Raw genomic sequence first — 15,839 nt, 5'->3', positions numbered from 1 at the left:
TTTAAGGTCAGTAACAGGGTCAGGGTTAGTATTAGGGTTTTGGATAGGGTTAGTTATAGAATGAGGGCTAGGGTGGTTAGTTTTTTGGTTAGCCTAAAGATTAGGGATAGGTGTAGGGCTACCCCTAGGTTTAGGGTTTTGCTTAAGTAAGGGGTTAGTTTAGAGCTAGGGTTAAGGCTATGGTTATGGATAGAGTTAGGGTTAAAGCTAGGTTTAGGGATTGGATTCGGCCTACATTTTGTGTTAGGGTTAGGGCTAGAGTTAGGGTAATGGCTAATGTAAGAACTAGGGTTATCATTAGGGTTAATTTTAGTGTTAGGGTATGGGTTAGACTTAGTGTTAGGGTTAGGTTTAATGTTAGGGTGATATTTATAGCTAGGGTTCATGTTAGAATAGGAGTCAGGGTAAGGTTTAGTTTTAGGGTTAGAGTTAGGACACAAATTAGGGCTATGGTTACTGTTGGGGTTCAATTTAAGGTGAGTTTGGTGTTTAGAGCTAGGGTGAGTGTTAGGATATGAGTCAGCATCAGGGTTGGTTTTAAGGTTAGGGTTAGGACTCGAACTAGGGCTAGGGTTAGGTCTAATTGTAGTGTAAGGATTTGGTTTAAGTTAAGGTTTAGGGTTAGAGCTAATGCTTGGTTTTGTTTTAGCCCTATGTTTAGGGTTAGGGCTAGTGTTAGTGTTAGGGTTAGGCTTAGAATTAGGGTTAAATTTTGAATTAGGTTTAGATGTAGGGTAAGTACTAGAACTAAGGATAGGGCAAGGGTTATGTCTAGGTTTAGGGTTATGGTAAGGGATAGGGTTAGATCTAGGGATAGGGCTAGGGTGAAAGTTAGTCTTAGGGCTAGGTTTAGGGTTAGGTTTTGAGATAGGGCTAAATTAGGGCTAGGATTAGGGTAAGGTTTAGTGTTTAGTTTAAGCCTATGGTTAGGGTTAGTGTTAGGGTTAGAGTTTAGTGTTAGAGTTTAGAGTTAAGGTTTAGATTAGGGGAAAGTTTGGGGTAAGGGATTGCTTTATAGCTAGGTTTAGAGGTAGGGTGAGGGTTACAATTAGATTTAGGGCTGTGGTTAGGGTTAGGGTTATGATTAAGGCTAGATTTAGGGCTAGGATGAGGTCTAGGGTTTTTTTTTAGGGTTTGGGCTAGGATTAATTTTAGTTCCAGAATTATGGATAAAGATAGTTTTAGGGTTGGCATTATGGGTACGTCTAGTGTAAGAGTCAGGTTTAGGGTTAGCATCAGGTTTAAATCTTGGGGTATTATTAGGGTCAAGTACTTGGTTAGGGTTTGGGATAGGTTAAGGTTTAAAGTTAGGGCTTGAATTAGCATTAGGGTTAGGGTTAGGGTTATGGTAATGGATAGAGTTAGAAATCAGTTTAGGGCTAATGTCATAGTTATGATTAGGGCTAGGTTTTGGGTTACGTTAGTGCTAGGGTTAGGGTTACAGCTAATGTAAGTACTAGGGTTATGATTATGACTAATTTTAGTGTTTTAGGACTAGATTTTTTGTTAGGTTTAATTTTAGTGTTAGGGTGATATTTAGACCTCAGGTTAGTGTGGACTAAGACTTCCTTCTCCACCCAGGCCTGATGGAGAGAAAAAGGCATATGTGCGACTGGCTCCTGATTATGATGCTTTGGATGTTGCCAATAAAGTAAGCTTGCTTCTTTTGCTACAAACTCTGTAATACCCACTCCCTGGGTGTAAGTGATATGTCTGTTAGTGACCAAAGCCTGACTTGCTGATTAGTCATAACTGACTTCACCCCTATCCTTGATAAGCCCTATCCTCCTGGTCTCTCATTTTTCCTTTTTAAAAACATGACATTTCAGTTCCAGTAACAAAGCTCCCTTTTGTTTTTCAGATTGGGATCATCTAAACAAAGTCCAGCTGTCTAATTCTAAATATACTTTGTTTTTTCCAATATATATATCAGGGTTAGTTTTAGGGTTTGGCTTAAAACTCGAATTAGGGCTGGGGTTAGGCTAAGTGTAGGGTTAGGGCTTGGATTAGGTTAAAGGTTAGGGTTAGAGCTTTGACTTGGTTTGGTTTTAGGGCTAGGGTTAGTGTTAGGGCAATTTTTAGTATTAGTGTTAGGGTTAGGGCTAGTCTTCAAATTAGGCTTAGGCTTCAGTTTAGGGTTAAGTTTAGAGTTAGGTTTTTATCTAAGGTTATTGCTAGGGCTAAGGATAGGGCAAGGGTTAGGACTAGGATTTGGGATTATGTTAGGTTTATGGGAAGGGAGAGGATTAGAACCAGTGATAGGACCAGTGTGAGAGTTAGAGTTATTCTTAGGGCTAGGGTTAAGGTTAGGCTTAGAGATAGGTCTAAATTAAGGCTAGGGTTAGTGTTAGGGATAAGGTTAGAATAGTTTTAGAATTAGCATCAGAGTTAGGGCTAGTTTTAGGCTTAGGCATCGAGATAGGATTAGATTTAAAATAAGATTTTGATCTAGTGTTAAATCTAGGGCTAAGGATAGGGCAATTTGACAACAAAAGTTAAGGTTAGAGTCAGGGTTACATTTAGGTTAAGGGATGTGGTTTTGGCTAGGTTTGGGCTAGGGCAATGGTTAGTATTAGTTTTAGGGCTAGAGTAAGGGTTAGGGTTATGATTAAGGCTAGGTTTATGGCTAGGATGAGGTTTAGGGTTTGTGTTAGGGTTAGGGATAGTATTAGGGCTAGGGCTAATATCAGGTCTAGGGTTATAGTTAGGGCTAGATTTAGTGTTAGGTTTGTGGCTTGGTCCAGTGTAAGGATTAGGATTAGGGTAAGATTCAGGTTTGTATCTAGGGTTATATTTAGGGTCAGTGTATGGGTTAGGGTTTGGGTTAGGTTAGGGTTTAGGTTTAGTGTAATGACAGAGTTAGTTTTAGGGTTTAGGTTTTGTTTAGTGTAATGGATAGGGTTAGGTTTAGGCCTAGGGTTAGCTTAAGGTTAGGGTTATTGTTAGGGTAATGGATTGGTTAAGACCTAAGTTTAGGGCTAGGGTTATGTATAGGATTAGGGTTAGTTTTTGGTTAGGGTTAGGTTTAAGTTTAGGGTTAAAGCTAGGTTTAGGACTCGGTTTAAGGCTAGGTTTTGAGTTAGGTTAGGGCTAGGGTTAAGGCTATTACTAATGTATAAAGTAGGATTATGATTAGCGCTAGTTATAGTGTTAGGGTTAGGCCTAGGTCTAGTGTTAGGTTGAGGTTTACAGTGATGTTGAAGTTTAGAGCCAGGGTTAGTGTTAGGGTAAGCGTCAGGGTTAGGGTTAGTTTTGGGGCTAGGGTTAGGACTAGAATTAGGGATGTCATTAGGGATAAGTGTAGAGTTAGTGTTTCATTTAGGTTAAGGGTTAGGGTTACGGCTATGACTCGGTTTTGTTTTAGGACTAGGGCTAGTGTTAGGGCTATTTTTAAGATTAGCGTTAGTGTTAGGTTTAGGTTTAGGCTTAGTGTTAGGGTTTGTTTTAGAGTTACGGTTAGATCTAGGGTTATGACAAGGGCTATGAATAGGGCTAGGATTTGACCAAGGGTTAGGGCTAGGATTAAGGTACTAGTAAGGGATATGGTTAGAACTAGGGTTAGGGGTAGGGTGAGAGTTAGTCTTTGGGCTAGGGTTAGGGTTAGGTTTAAGGACAGGGCTAAATTAGGGCTAAAGTTAGGGCTAGTGTTAGGGTTAGGGTTAGGCCTAGGGTTTGTGTTAGGGATAAAATTAAGGCTATGTTTAGGGCTAGGATAAGGGCAGGGGATTGTGTCAGGGTTAGGGCTAGGATTATAGAAGGGTTAATATCAGGTCTAGGGTTAAGGTTAGGAATAGTTTTAGGGCTAGGTTTATGGCTAGGTCTAGTGTAAGGTTAGGTTGGGTAAGAGGTTTAGAGCTAGGGGAATTATTAGGGTCAGGGTAAGTGTTAGGGTTTGGTTTAGATTTGAGGTTAGGGTTAGGGCTCGAATTTAGCATTCAGTTTAAGGTTAGTATAATGATTAAATTAGGTTTTCATTTCAGGGTAGGTTTAGGGTAATTGATAGGTTTGTGGAAAGTGATAGGGTTATGGTTAAGCCTAGGGTTAGCATTATGGTAAGGGTTATGTTTAGGGTAATGGATACAGTTAGAGTTAAGTTAGGGCTAGTGTTATGATTAGGATTAGGTATTGTGTTAGGGTTAAGGTGAGTGTTAAAACTAGGATTAGGTTTATGGATATGTTTAGCATAAGGCTTAGGTTCTGAGCTATGGTTAGGGCTATGCTGAAAGTTAGGTTCAGAGTTAATGTCTAGGGATAGGATTATGATAAATTTTGGGTTAGATTAGGGGTTAGGGTTAAATATAGGTTTAGTGTTAGGGTCAGAATAAGGGTCAGGGTTAGGTTTTGGGTTGGGGATAGTGTTAGAGCTAAAATGAAGGCTAGGTTTAGGACTATAAATAGGGTTATGATATTGGTTAGTCTAATGACTAGGCATAGGTCTAGGGTTACTCTTAGGTTTAGGATTTCACTTAGGGTAAGGGATTGATTTAGACCTAGGGTTAGGGCTATGGTTCGGGTTAGAGTTAGAGTTAAATCTAGGTTTAGGGCTTGGTTTAGGGCTAGTTTTTGTGTTAGGGTTAGGGCTATGATTAGGACAACAGCTAATGTAAGAACAAGGGTTATCATTATGGTTAGTTTTAGGGTTAGGGTCAGGGGTAGTTTGAGTGCTAGGGTTAGGTTTAAGGTTAAGGTGATATTTATAGCTATGGTTATTGTTAGGATAGAAGTCAGGCTCAGGGTAGTTTTAGGGTTAGCATTTAGACTCGAATTAGGGCTATTAATGTTAGTGTTCAGTTTGAGTTTAGGGTGGTTTTTAGAACTAGGGTGAGTATTAGGATATGAGTCAGGGTCAGGATTAGTTTTAAGATGAGGCTTAGAACTCGAAATATGGCTAGGTTTAGGTCTAGGTGTAGGGTTAGTGTTTGGTTTAAGTTAAGGTTTGGGGTTAAGGCTGTTGCTCAGTTTTGGTTTACTGCTAGGATTAGGGTTAGGGCTAGTTTTATGATTATCATTAAAGTTTGGGCTAGTGTTAGTGTTAGGCTTAGGCTTAGGTTTAAGGTTAGATTTAGAGTTAGAGTTAGGGCTGGGACTAAGTTTAGGGCAAGTGTTATGGCTAGTGTTAGGTTTACGGTAGTGGATAGGGATAGAACTAGGGCTAGGGCTAGGGCTAGGGCAAGAGTTAGAGTTAGTCTTAGGGCTAGGGTTACAATAGGGTTAGAAATAGAGCTAAATTAGGGATAGTATTAGGCCTACATTTTGTGTTTAAGCCTAGGGTTAGGGTTAAATTTGGGTTTATATTCAGGATATGGGATGAAGTTATAGCTAGATTTAGAGGTAGGGTGAGGGTTAGAATTATGGTTAGGTGTAGGGCTAGAGTTAGATTTATGGTTAAGGCTAGGTTTAGAGCTAGGATGAGGGCTAGGTGTGTTTTTAGGGTTAGGGCTAGGATTAGGGCTAGGGCTAATTTCAGGTCCAGAATTATGGTTAAAGATAGTTTTAGGGTTAAGTTTATGACTACGTCTAGACTAAGGGTTAGGTGTTGGGTTACAGTCAAGTTTAGAACTAGGGGTATTATTAGGGTCAAAGTCTGGTTTAGGGTTTGGGATAGGTTAAGGTTTCAATTTTGGGCTTGAATTAGTTTAAGGATTAGGGCTAGGGTAATGATAGGGTAAGGTTGAGGATTCAGGTTAGGTTTAGGTAATGGTATGGTTAGGATTCGGGATAGTGTTAGGTTTATGTCTAGAGTTATCATTATGGTTAGGATTATGGTTATGGTAATGGATAGAGTTAGAGATCAGTTTAAGGCTAGAGTTATGGTTACAGTTAGGGCTAGTGTTAGGATTAGGTTAGGCTTAAAGCTAGGGTTAGGGCTCGGATTTGGGCTAGGTTTTGGGTTATGTTAGGGTTATTGTTAGGTTTACAGCTATTACAAGTACTAGGTTTACAATTAGGGCTAGTTTTAGGGTTTTAGTGCTAGGTTTAGTGTTTGGTTTAGATTTAATTTTAGGGTGTTGTTTAGAGCTAGAAGTGTTAGGGTCAGTGTCAGGTTCAAGGTTAGTTTTATGGTTCAGCTTCCAACTTGATTTAGGGCTAAGGTTAGGTCTAGGTGTAAGGTTAGGGTTTGGTTTAGGTTAATGTTTAGGGTTAGAGCTATGGCTCGGTTTTGTTTTAGGGATAGGGATAGCGTTAGGGCTCATTTTAGGATTAGTGTTATGGTTTGGGCTAGTGTTAGTGTTAGGCTTAGGCTTTGGGTTAGGGCTAGATTTAGAGTTACGTTTTGCCTAAGGTTAGTGCTAGGGATAAAGATAGGGAAAGAGTTAGCACTAGGGTTAGGGCTAATGTTAGGGTTATGGTAAGGGATAGGGTTATAACGAGTGATACAGCTTGTGTGAGAGAGTTAGTCTTAGGGCTAGGGTTAGGGTTAGGTTTAGAGATAGGGCTAAATTACGGCTAGGTTTATGGTAGGCCTAGGGTTAGGGCTAGTTTTAGAATTAGGCTTAGACATTGAGTTAGGGTTAGATTTAGAGTTCGGTTTTGATCTAGGGTTAGTACTAGGGCTAAAGTTAAGGCAAGGGTTACTACTAGGGTTAGGGTAAAAGTTAGGGTTTAGTTTAGATTAAGGGATGTGGTTATAGCTAGGTTTATGGCAAGGGCGAGGGTTAGTATTAGGGTTGGAACCAGGGTTAGTGTTAGGGTTATGATTAAGGCTAGTTTTAGGACTACAATGAGGACTAGGTTTTGTTTTAGGCTTAGGGATAGTAATAGGGCTCTGCTAATGTAAGGTCTAGGGTTACAGTTAGGAATAGATTTAGTGTTAGGTTTATGGTTTGGTCCAATGTAAGGGTTAGGGTTTTTGTTAGGGTCAGGTTTAGATTAAGAGTGGAATCAGGGTTAGTGTTAGGTTTTGGCCTAGAGTTAGGGCTAGGGTTGAGGTTAGCGTTAGGTTTAGGGTAATATATGATGTTACAGCTACATTTTGAGCTAGGGCATGGGATAAAATTAGGGTTAGGATTCCGGTTAAGGTTAGGATTAGGATTAAGGCTAGGCTTAGGGCTCGGATTAGGGCTAGGGTTTGTGCTAGTGTTAGGGCTAGAATTAGGTCTAGGACTATTGTCAGTTCTAGGGTTATGGTTAGGGATAGTTTTAGGTTTAGGTTTATGGCCAGGTCTATTGTAAGTGTTACATTGAGGGTTAGGGTCAGGTTTACAGCTAGAAGTATTATTAGGGTCAGAGTCAGGATTAGGGTATGGATTAGGTTAAGGTTTAGGGTTAGGGCTAAAGTTAGCATTAGGGTTAGGGTAATGGATATGGTTAGGTTTCAGGTTCAGGTTAGGTTTAGAATAAACAGCACGGTTAGCGTAAGGCATAGTGTTAGAATTTGGCTAAAGATTTGGTTCAGGTAATGGATAGGATTAGAGCTACAGTTAGGACTAGGGTTATGGTTAGGTTAGAGCTATGGTTAGGGTTAGGCCTAGGGTTAGAATTTGCTTAGCATTATGGTTAGGGTAATGGATAAAATTATATCTATGTTTAGGGCTAGTGTTATGGTTAGTAATAGGGCTATGGTTTGGTTTAAGTTTTGAGTTAAATAAAGTTTTAGGTTTAGGGTTAGGTTTAGGTTAAATGTTAGGGCTAGGGATATGGTTAGGGCTATGGATAAAACTAAGATTAGGGCTCGGATTATGGATAGGTTTTGGGGTATGTTAGGGCTAGTGTAGGACTACAGCTAATGGAAGAACTTGGGTTACGTTTAGGACTAATATGAGGGTAGAATTAGGACTGGGTCTAGTATTTATATTAGGTTTAGTTTTAGGGCCATGATTAGAGATATGATTAGTCTTAGTGTCAGAGTCAGGGTCAGTGTTACTTTAGGATTAGTGATAGGACTCGAATTAGGGTGAGGGTTAAGGCTAGGTGTAGGGTTAGGATTTGTGTGAGGGTTAGGGTAAGAATTAGGGATAGGGCTAATATTAGGTCTAGGGTTATGTTTAGGTTCGGGTTAGGGTTGCGGCTATGGCTCAGTTTTGTTTTTAGAGCTAGGTCTAGGGTTAGGGCTAGTTTTGGGATTAGCGATAGTGTTAGAGCTAGTAGTAAGGTGAGGTTAAATCTTATATTAATTGTTATGGTTAGATCTAGGTTTAGGGCTAGGGCTATGGTTAGGGCTAAAGTTCGGGCTAGTGTATGATTATGATAACAGATAGGGTTAGAACTAGAAATAGGCCTAAGGCAAGAGTTAGTGTTAGTCTTAGAGCTAGGGTTAGGGGTGGGTTTAAGGTTAGGGCTAAATTAGGGCTAGGATTAGCACTAGGGTTATTGTTCGGTATAGGGCTAGGGTTAGCATTAGTGTTAGTGTTAGGGATAGGGTTAGGTTTAGGGTTAGGTTAAGAAATGGGGTTATAGCTAGGTTTAGGAATAGGGTGAGAGTTAGAATTAGGGTTAGAGCTAGGTAAGGGTTCAGGTTATGATTAAGGCTAGCTTTAGGGATAGGTTTGAAGGTTTGTGTTAGGGTTAGGGCTAGGATTAGGGATAGAACTAATGTCAGGTCTAGGGCTATGGTGAGAAATAGTTTTAGGGTTAGGTTATGGCTAGGTAGAGTGTAAGGATTAATTTTAAGGTAAGGGTCAGGTTTAGAGCTAGGCATATTATGAGGGTCAGTTTCGGGTAGGGTTTGGCTTAGTTTATGGTTTAGAGTTAAGGGTTTAATTAGCATTAGGGTTAGGGTTAGAGTTAGGGTAATGGATAGGGTTAGGTTTAGGGTTCAGGTTATGTGTAGAGTTATGGATAGGGTTAGTGTTAGTGACAGGGTTAGCGTTAGGCCTAGGGTTAGCATTTGAGTTAGGCTTATCTTTAGGTTAAAGGATAAGGTTAGAGCTAAGGTTAGTGCTAGGGTTAAGGTTAGAATTATGGTTAGGGTTAGGTTTAGGCCCAGGGTCAGTGTCATGGTTAGGTTTAGGGTAAGTGTTAGGGTATGAGCTAGGGTTATGGCTAGGTAGATGGTTAAGGTTAGAGTCAGGGGTACGGTTATGATTAGGGCTAGGTTAAGGGCTAGGATAAGGCTAGGTTTGTGTGGTGTTTATGGCTAGCATTAGGGCTATCAATTAGTGTTAGGGTTAGGGTTAAAATTAGAGCCAGAATTAGGACTAGTGTTGGGTCTAGGGATAGGGTTAGTCTTTGGGTTAGGTTAAGGGTTATTTTTAGGGCTAGTGCAAGGTTTTAGTTTAGGGCTATATCTAGATTTATGACTATATTTAGGATTAGGTTTGGTCTAGTGCTAGTGTTACTGTTAGGTTTAGGTACAGATTTTCTTGTAGGGCTAGGGTTAGGGTCTGGTTTAGGGTTAGTGTGAGGTTTAGTTCTAATGTTAGCGTCAGAATAAGGATCAGGGTTTGGGTTAGAGTTACAGCTAGAATGAGGGCTAGGGTTAGGACTAGTAATAGAGTTGGGGATTTGGGTAGTGTAAGGATTAGAGTTAGGATGAGGTAACATTAGCGTGAGGGTTTGGCTTAGGGAAAGGGATGGGTTTAGAAGTAGGATTAGTGTTAGGAATAGGTTTATGGCTAGGGTTAGGGTTAGGGTTAGTCTTAGATTTAAACCTAGCATTAGAGCTTGGATTAATGCTAGGATTTGTTTTAACTTTAGGGCTATGGCTAATGAAAAAACTTGGTTTCTGATTAGCGGTAGTTCTAGAGTTAGTGTTAGTGCAATGTATAGAGCTAGGGTTAGTGTAAGGATCTGAGTCAGGGTCAGGGTTACTTCTAGGATTAGGTTTACCACTCAAATTATGTCAAGGTTTAGAGTTAGGTTTAGGGTTAGTGTTTGGTTTAGGTTAAGGGTTAGGGTTAGGTTTATGGCTCAGTTTTGTTTTAGGGCGAGGTTAGGGTTAGGTCTATTTTTCCAATTAGCATTAGGTTCAGTGCTAGTGTTAGGGTGAGCTTTAGGCTTAAGGTTAGGGTTAGATTAAAATTTAGGGCTAGGGCAAAAGTTAGGGCTAAGGTTGGGGCTAGGAATAGGGCTAGTTTGGGTTATGGTAAGGAAAAAAGTTTAGAACTAGGGCTAGGATTAGTGCTAAGGTTAGTGTTAGGTTTAGGCTTAAGTTTACTGCTAGGGATAGATTAAGGTATGATGTTACAGCTACATTTTGGGCTAAGTCAAGTGATATAATTAGGGATAGGGATAGGGTTAAGGTTATGTTTAGGATTAAGGCTAGGCTCAGTGCTAGGATTAGGGCTCATATTTGTGTTAGGGTTAGGTCTAGGAATAGAGCTAGGGCTAATGTCAGGTCTATGTTTATGGTTAGGGATAGTTTTAGGGTTAGGTTTATAGCCAGATCTATTGTAAGTGCTAGGTTGAGTGTTAGGGTCAGCTTTGCAGCTAGGGTATTATTAGGGTTAGAATCAGGGTTAGGGTATGTGTTAGGTTAAGGTTCAAGTTTAGGGCTCAAATTAGCATTAGGGTAAGTGTTAGCATTATGTTAATGGATATGGTTAGGTTTAGGGTTCATTATATGTTTAGGGTACTCGACAGCCTTAGGGTTAGGGATTGTGTTAAGGTTAGACCTAGGGATAGAATTCAGTTAGAGTTATGGTTAGGGTAATGGATAGGATTAGAGCTACAGTTAGGCCTAGGGTTATTGTTAGGTTGTGTCTATGGTTAGTGTTAGGCCTAGGGTTAGAATTCGGTTAGGGTTATGGTTAGGGTAATAAATAAGATTAGAGCTAGGGTTAAGACTAGGGTTATGGTTAGGATTAGGACCATGGTTCATGTTAGGGCAAGGTTTAGTTTTTGGGTTAGTTTTGGTTAAGTGTTAGGTCTAGTGTTAGGGTTAAGGATAGAGTTAAAGCTAGGGTAAGGGATCAGATTAGGGCTAGGTTTCGGTTTAGGTTAGGGATAAGGTAGGACTATGGCTATTGTAAGATCTAGAGTTAAGATTAAGGTTGGTTTTAGAGACAGCATTAAGTCTAGGTCAAGGTCTAGTGTTTAGATTAGGTTTAGGTTTAGGGAGATGATTAGAGATAGGGTTAGTGTTAGGGTCAGAGTCAGGATCAGTGTTACTGATCATGGTTATGCATAGGACTCGAATTAGGTCTAGGGTTAAGGCTAGGTGTAGGGTTAGGGTTTGTGTTAGGGTTAGGGTAAGAATTAGGGATAGGGCTAATGTCAGGTCTAGCATTACCATTAGGCTAGGGTTAGGGTTAGGGCTATAGCTCAGTTTTGTTTTAGAGCTAGGCCTAGGGTTAGGGGTAGTTTTAGGATTAGTGATAGTGTTAAGGCTAGTGGTAGGATGGGGTTTTGGCTCAGATTTATTGTTATGGATAGATCTAGGTTTAGGGGTAGGGCATGCATTAGGATTAAGTTTAGGGCTATTGTTAAGGTTATGGTAACAGATAGGGTTAAAACTAGAAATAGGACTGGGGTGTGATTACAGTTATTCTTTGGGCTAGGGTTAGGGGTAGGTTTAGGGTTAGGGCTAAATTAGGGCTAGGATTAGCACTAGGGTTAGTGTTAGGGTTAGGCCTAGAGTTAGGGCTAGGGTTATGTTTAGTGATAGTGTTAGGTTTAGGATTAGATTTAGGGGAAGGGATGGGGTTATAGCTAGGTTTAGAGCTAGGGTTCGCATTAGAATTTGATTTAGGGCAAGAGTTAGGGTTCAGGTTAAGATTAAGGCTAGGTTTAGTGCCAGGATGAGCATATGTGTTAGGGGTAGGGGTAAGATTAGGGCTAGGGCTAATGTCAGGTCTAGGTTCAAAGTAAGTGGTAGTTTTATGTTTAGGTTATGGCTACGTCTAGTGTAAGGGTTAGGTTTAGGGTAAGGGTCAGGATTAGTGTTTTATTAGTGTCAGGGTCCGGGTGTGGTTTGATTTAGGTCAAGGTTTATGGTTAAGGCTTGTATTAGCTTTAGGGTTCAGTTTAGGATTAGAATAATGGTTAGGGTTAGGTTTAGGATTCAGATTAAGTTTAGAGTAATGGATATGGCTATTGTTAGTGATGGGGTTAGTATTAGGCCTATGGTTAGCATTTGGTTTAGGCTTATCTTTAGGGTAATGAATAGGGTTAGAGCTAAGGTTAGGCCTAGGGTTAAGGTTAAGTTTATGGCTAGGGTTCGGGTTAGGCCTAGGGTTAGTGTCAAGATTAGATTTAGAGTAAGTATTAGGGTTTGAGCTAAGGTTAGTTTTAGGGTGACCATTAGGGTTAGAGTCAGGGCTAGGGTTAGGGTTAGGGTTAGTGTTATGGTTAAGGAAATGGTTAGAGTTTGATCTAGGTTTAGGACTAGGGTGTGGGTTAGGGTTAGGTTTAGGTCTAGGGTTACAATTAGGGCTAGGTTCAGGGCTAGAATAAAGGCTAGGTTGTGTGATGTTTTTGGTTAGTGTTAGGGTTATGGGTAATGTAAGAGTTAAGGTTATGTTTATGGCTAGTTTTAGGGTTAGGGTATGGATAAGTCTAGTGTTAGGGTTAGGTTTTGTGTTAGGGAAAAGTTTAGAGCTAGGGTTTGTGTTAGGGTAAGCGTCAGTGTTTGGGATGGTTAGAGCTAGAATTAGGAATAGCGTTGCATCTAGGGATACGGTTAGTCTTTGTGTTAGGTTAAGGGTTATTCTTAGGGCTAGTTCAAGGTTTTTGTTTAGTAATAGGGCTAGATTTATGACTCTATTTAGGATTAGGTTTTGTCCAGTGCTGGTGTTATTGTTAGGTTTTGGTATAGGTTTACTGGTAGGGTTAGAGTTAGGGTCCGGTTTAGGATTAGTGTCAGGTTTAGATCTAGGGTTATTGTTAGGGTCAGAATAAAGGTCAGGGTTTGGGTTAGTGCTAGAGCTAGAATGAGGCCTAGGGTTAAAACTAGTAATAGAGTTAGGGTTTGGGATAGGGTAAGGATTAGTGTTAGGACTCGGGTAGCATTAGGGTGAGGGTTTAGCTTAGGGTAAGGGATAGGATTAGAGGTAAGGTTAGGATTAGGGATAGGGTTAGGGTTAGGGTTAGTCTTAGAGTTAAACCTAGGGTTAGGGCTTGGATTAGCACTAGGATATGTGTTAGCATTAGGGCTACGGCTAATGAAAGAACTTATTTTCTGATTAGGGCTAGTTCTTGATTTAGCATTAAGGCAATGTTTAGAGCTAGGGTTAGTGTTAGGATCCAAGTCAGAGTCACAGTTACTTCTAGGGTTAATTTTCACACTCAAATTATGACAAGATTTAGAGCTAGGTTTAGGGTAAATGTTTGGTTTAGGTTAAGGGTTTGGGTTAGGTTTATGGCTCAGTTTTTTTTTAGGGCTAGGTTAGGGTTAGGGCTAGGTTTTCTATTAGCATTGCTCTTAGGGTTGTATTAGGGTGAGATTTAGGCTTCAGGTTAGGGTTTGATCCAGTTTTAGGGGTAGGGCAAAGGTTAGAGCTAAGGTTGGGACTAGCGATAGGGCTAGGTTTGGGGTTATGGTAAGGGATAGGTTTAGAACTAGGGATAGGTCTACGTCGAGAGTTAGAGCTATTCTTAGGAATAGGGATAGGGTTAGGTTTAGTGTTAGGCCTAAAAGAAGGCTAGAATTAGTGCTAGGATTAGTTTTACGTTTAGGCCTAGGTTCAGGGCTAGGGTTAAGGTGGGTGTTAGTGTTAGGGAACGTAATGATATTACAGCTATGTTTAGTGCTAGTATAAGGAATCAAATTAGAGATAGGGCTAGGGTTAAGATCAGGGTTTGGATTAAGGCTGGGCGTAGAACTAGGATTAGTGCTAGTGATAGGGCTAATGTCAGGTCTAGGGTTAAGGTTAGGTAGGGTTAGGGATAGGCCTATGCCTCTGTTTTGTTTTAGAACTATGCCTAGTGTTAGGACTAGTTTTATGATTATCAATAGTGTTAGGGCTAATGGTAGGGTTAAGTTTAGGTTTAGATTTATTGTTATGGTTAGATCTAGGTTTTGGTCTATGGCTAGGGATAGGGATAAGTTTAGGGCTAGTGTTAGGGATATGGAAACAGATACGGTTAGAACTAAAAATAGGGCTAGGTTGAAAGTTTGAAATAGTCTTGGGCTAAGGTTAGGGATAGGTTTTGGGTTAGGGCTAAATTAGGGGTAGGATTAGTGCTAGGGTTAGTGTTATTATTAGGCCTAGAGTTAGGGTTAGTGTTAGTGTTAGGATCAGAATTAGGTTTAGGGGAAGAGATAGGGTTATAGCTATGGTTAGGGTTAGGGCTGAGCGAGTGTTAGAATTAGGGTTAGGACTAAGTTTAGGTTTTGGGTTAGAATTAAGTCTAGGTTTAGGGCTAGGCTGAGGGTTTGTGTTAGGGCTAGGGCTAGGATTAGGGCTAGGGCTAGTCAGGTCTAGGTTTATGGATATATTAGTTTTAGTATTAGTTTGTGACCAAGACTATTGTAAGGTTTAGGTGTAGGGTAAGGGTCAAGTTTAGAGCTAGGTGTATTATTAGGTTCAGGGTCCGGATAGGGTTTGGTATAGGTTAAGATTTAGGGTTAATGCTTGAATTAGCGGTGAGTTCGAATTAGGGTCAGGGTAATGGATAGAATTAGGTTTATGCTTCCAGTTAGGTTTAGAGTAATGGATAAGGTTAGTGTTAACAATAAGGTTATCATTAGGCCTAGGGAAAACACTTGGTTTAGGCTTTTATTTAGGGTAATGTATAGGGTTAGAGCTAAGGTTAGGGCTAGGGTTAAGGTTAGGATTAGGGTTAGGTTTATAGTTAGGCCTAGGGTTAATGTTATGATTAGGGTTAGGGTACGTATAGGCATTTGAGCTACGGATAGGGATAGGGCTAGGGTTAGGTTTTGAGTCAGGGCTAGTATTCGTTTTAGGATTAGGGATATCTTTAGGCTAAAAATTAGAGTTTGAGCTAGGGTTAGGGATAGGGGGAGGGTTAGCATTAGGGTTAGTTCTAAGGTTATGGTTAGGGTTATGGTAAAGTTTACATCTAGGGTTAGTGTTAGGGTCCAATAATGGTCAGGGTTAGGTTTAGGGTTACAGCAAGACTGAGGGATAGATTTAGGACTAGTAATAGAGTTAGGGTTTGGGATAAGCTAAGAATTATAGTTAGGACTAGGGTAGCATTAGGGTGAAGGTTTGGCTTAGGGTAAGGGATAGGGTTAGAGGTACTGTTAGGGTTAGGGTTAGGGTTAGAGTTAATGTTAGATTTAGGGTCAGGGTTAGCATTAGTGTTTGGGTTTGGGTTATAGTTAGGTTAAGGGTTAATGTTAGGGTTAGGTATAGGTTTAGTCTTTGGTTTAGGGTTAGGATTAGGTGAGTGTTAGGGTTAAGGTTAGGGTCAGGGTTAGGGTTAGTTTTAGGGTTAGGGTTAGGGATAAAACAGGGTTAGGTTTAGGGTTAAAGTTAGTGTTAGTGTTAGGGTTAGAGTTAGGGTTAGGGTTAGGTAAAGTTTAGGGTTATGGTTAGGTTACGGTTATGGTTTGGGTTAGGGTTTGTGTTATGGTTAGGGTTAAAGTTAGGGTTTGTGTTAGGGTTATTTTTAGGATGTGGGTTAGTGTTAGGGTTACCGTTATGGTTAGGGTTGGGTTTTTTTTTTTTAGGGTTAGGGTTAGGGTTACTGTTAGGGTAAGGTATAGATTTACAGTTAGGTTTAGGGTTAATGTTATGTTTAAGGTAAGGGTTAGTGTTAGAATTAGTGTTTGGGTTAGAGTTAGAGTAAGGTTTAGGGTTTGTTTTAGGGTTAGGGTTATTGCTTATGTTAGGTTTAAGGTTAGTGTTAGTTTTAGTGTTATAAATAGGGTTAGTATTATGGAAAGGGTTAGGGTTTTTGTTAATGTTAGGGTTAGGGTAACAATTAGGATTACTGTTTGTGTTACGGATAGGGTTAGAGTTAGTGTTAGGGTTAAGGTTAGGGTTAGGAGTAGT

At 40.2% G+C, this 15,839-nt stretch overlaps 1 long non-coding RNA gene and 1 other non-coding gene across 2 annotated transcripts; both read left to right on the top strand.

Moving 5' to 3' along the window:
- Positions 1 to 1,551: 1,551 nt before the first annotated feature.
- LOC107160108 lies at positions 1,552 to 1,921 on the top strand. The gene is made up of 2 exons (XR_001505818.2): positions 1,552 to 1,651; positions 1,862 to 1,921. It is a non-coding gene; the product is annotated as an uncharacterized LOC107160108 (long non-coding RNA).
- Positions 1,698 to 1,763, top strand: LOC125614565. The gene has a single exon (XR_007345149.1). It is a non-coding gene; the product is annotated as a small nucleolar RNA Z17 (small nucleolar RNA).
- Positions 1,922 to 15,839: the final 13,918 nt, after the last annotated feature.

This window comes from Marmota marmota, unplaced genomic scaffold (genome assembly GCF_001458135.2).
Source record: "Marmota marmota marmota unplaced genomic scaffold, marMar, whole genome shotgun sequence".
Taxonomy (NCBI): domain Eukaryota; kingdom Metazoa; phylum Chordata; class Mammalia; order Rodentia; family Sciuridae; genus Marmota; species Marmota marmota.
This window is presented reverse-complemented; position numbering and strand designations above follow the sequence as displayed.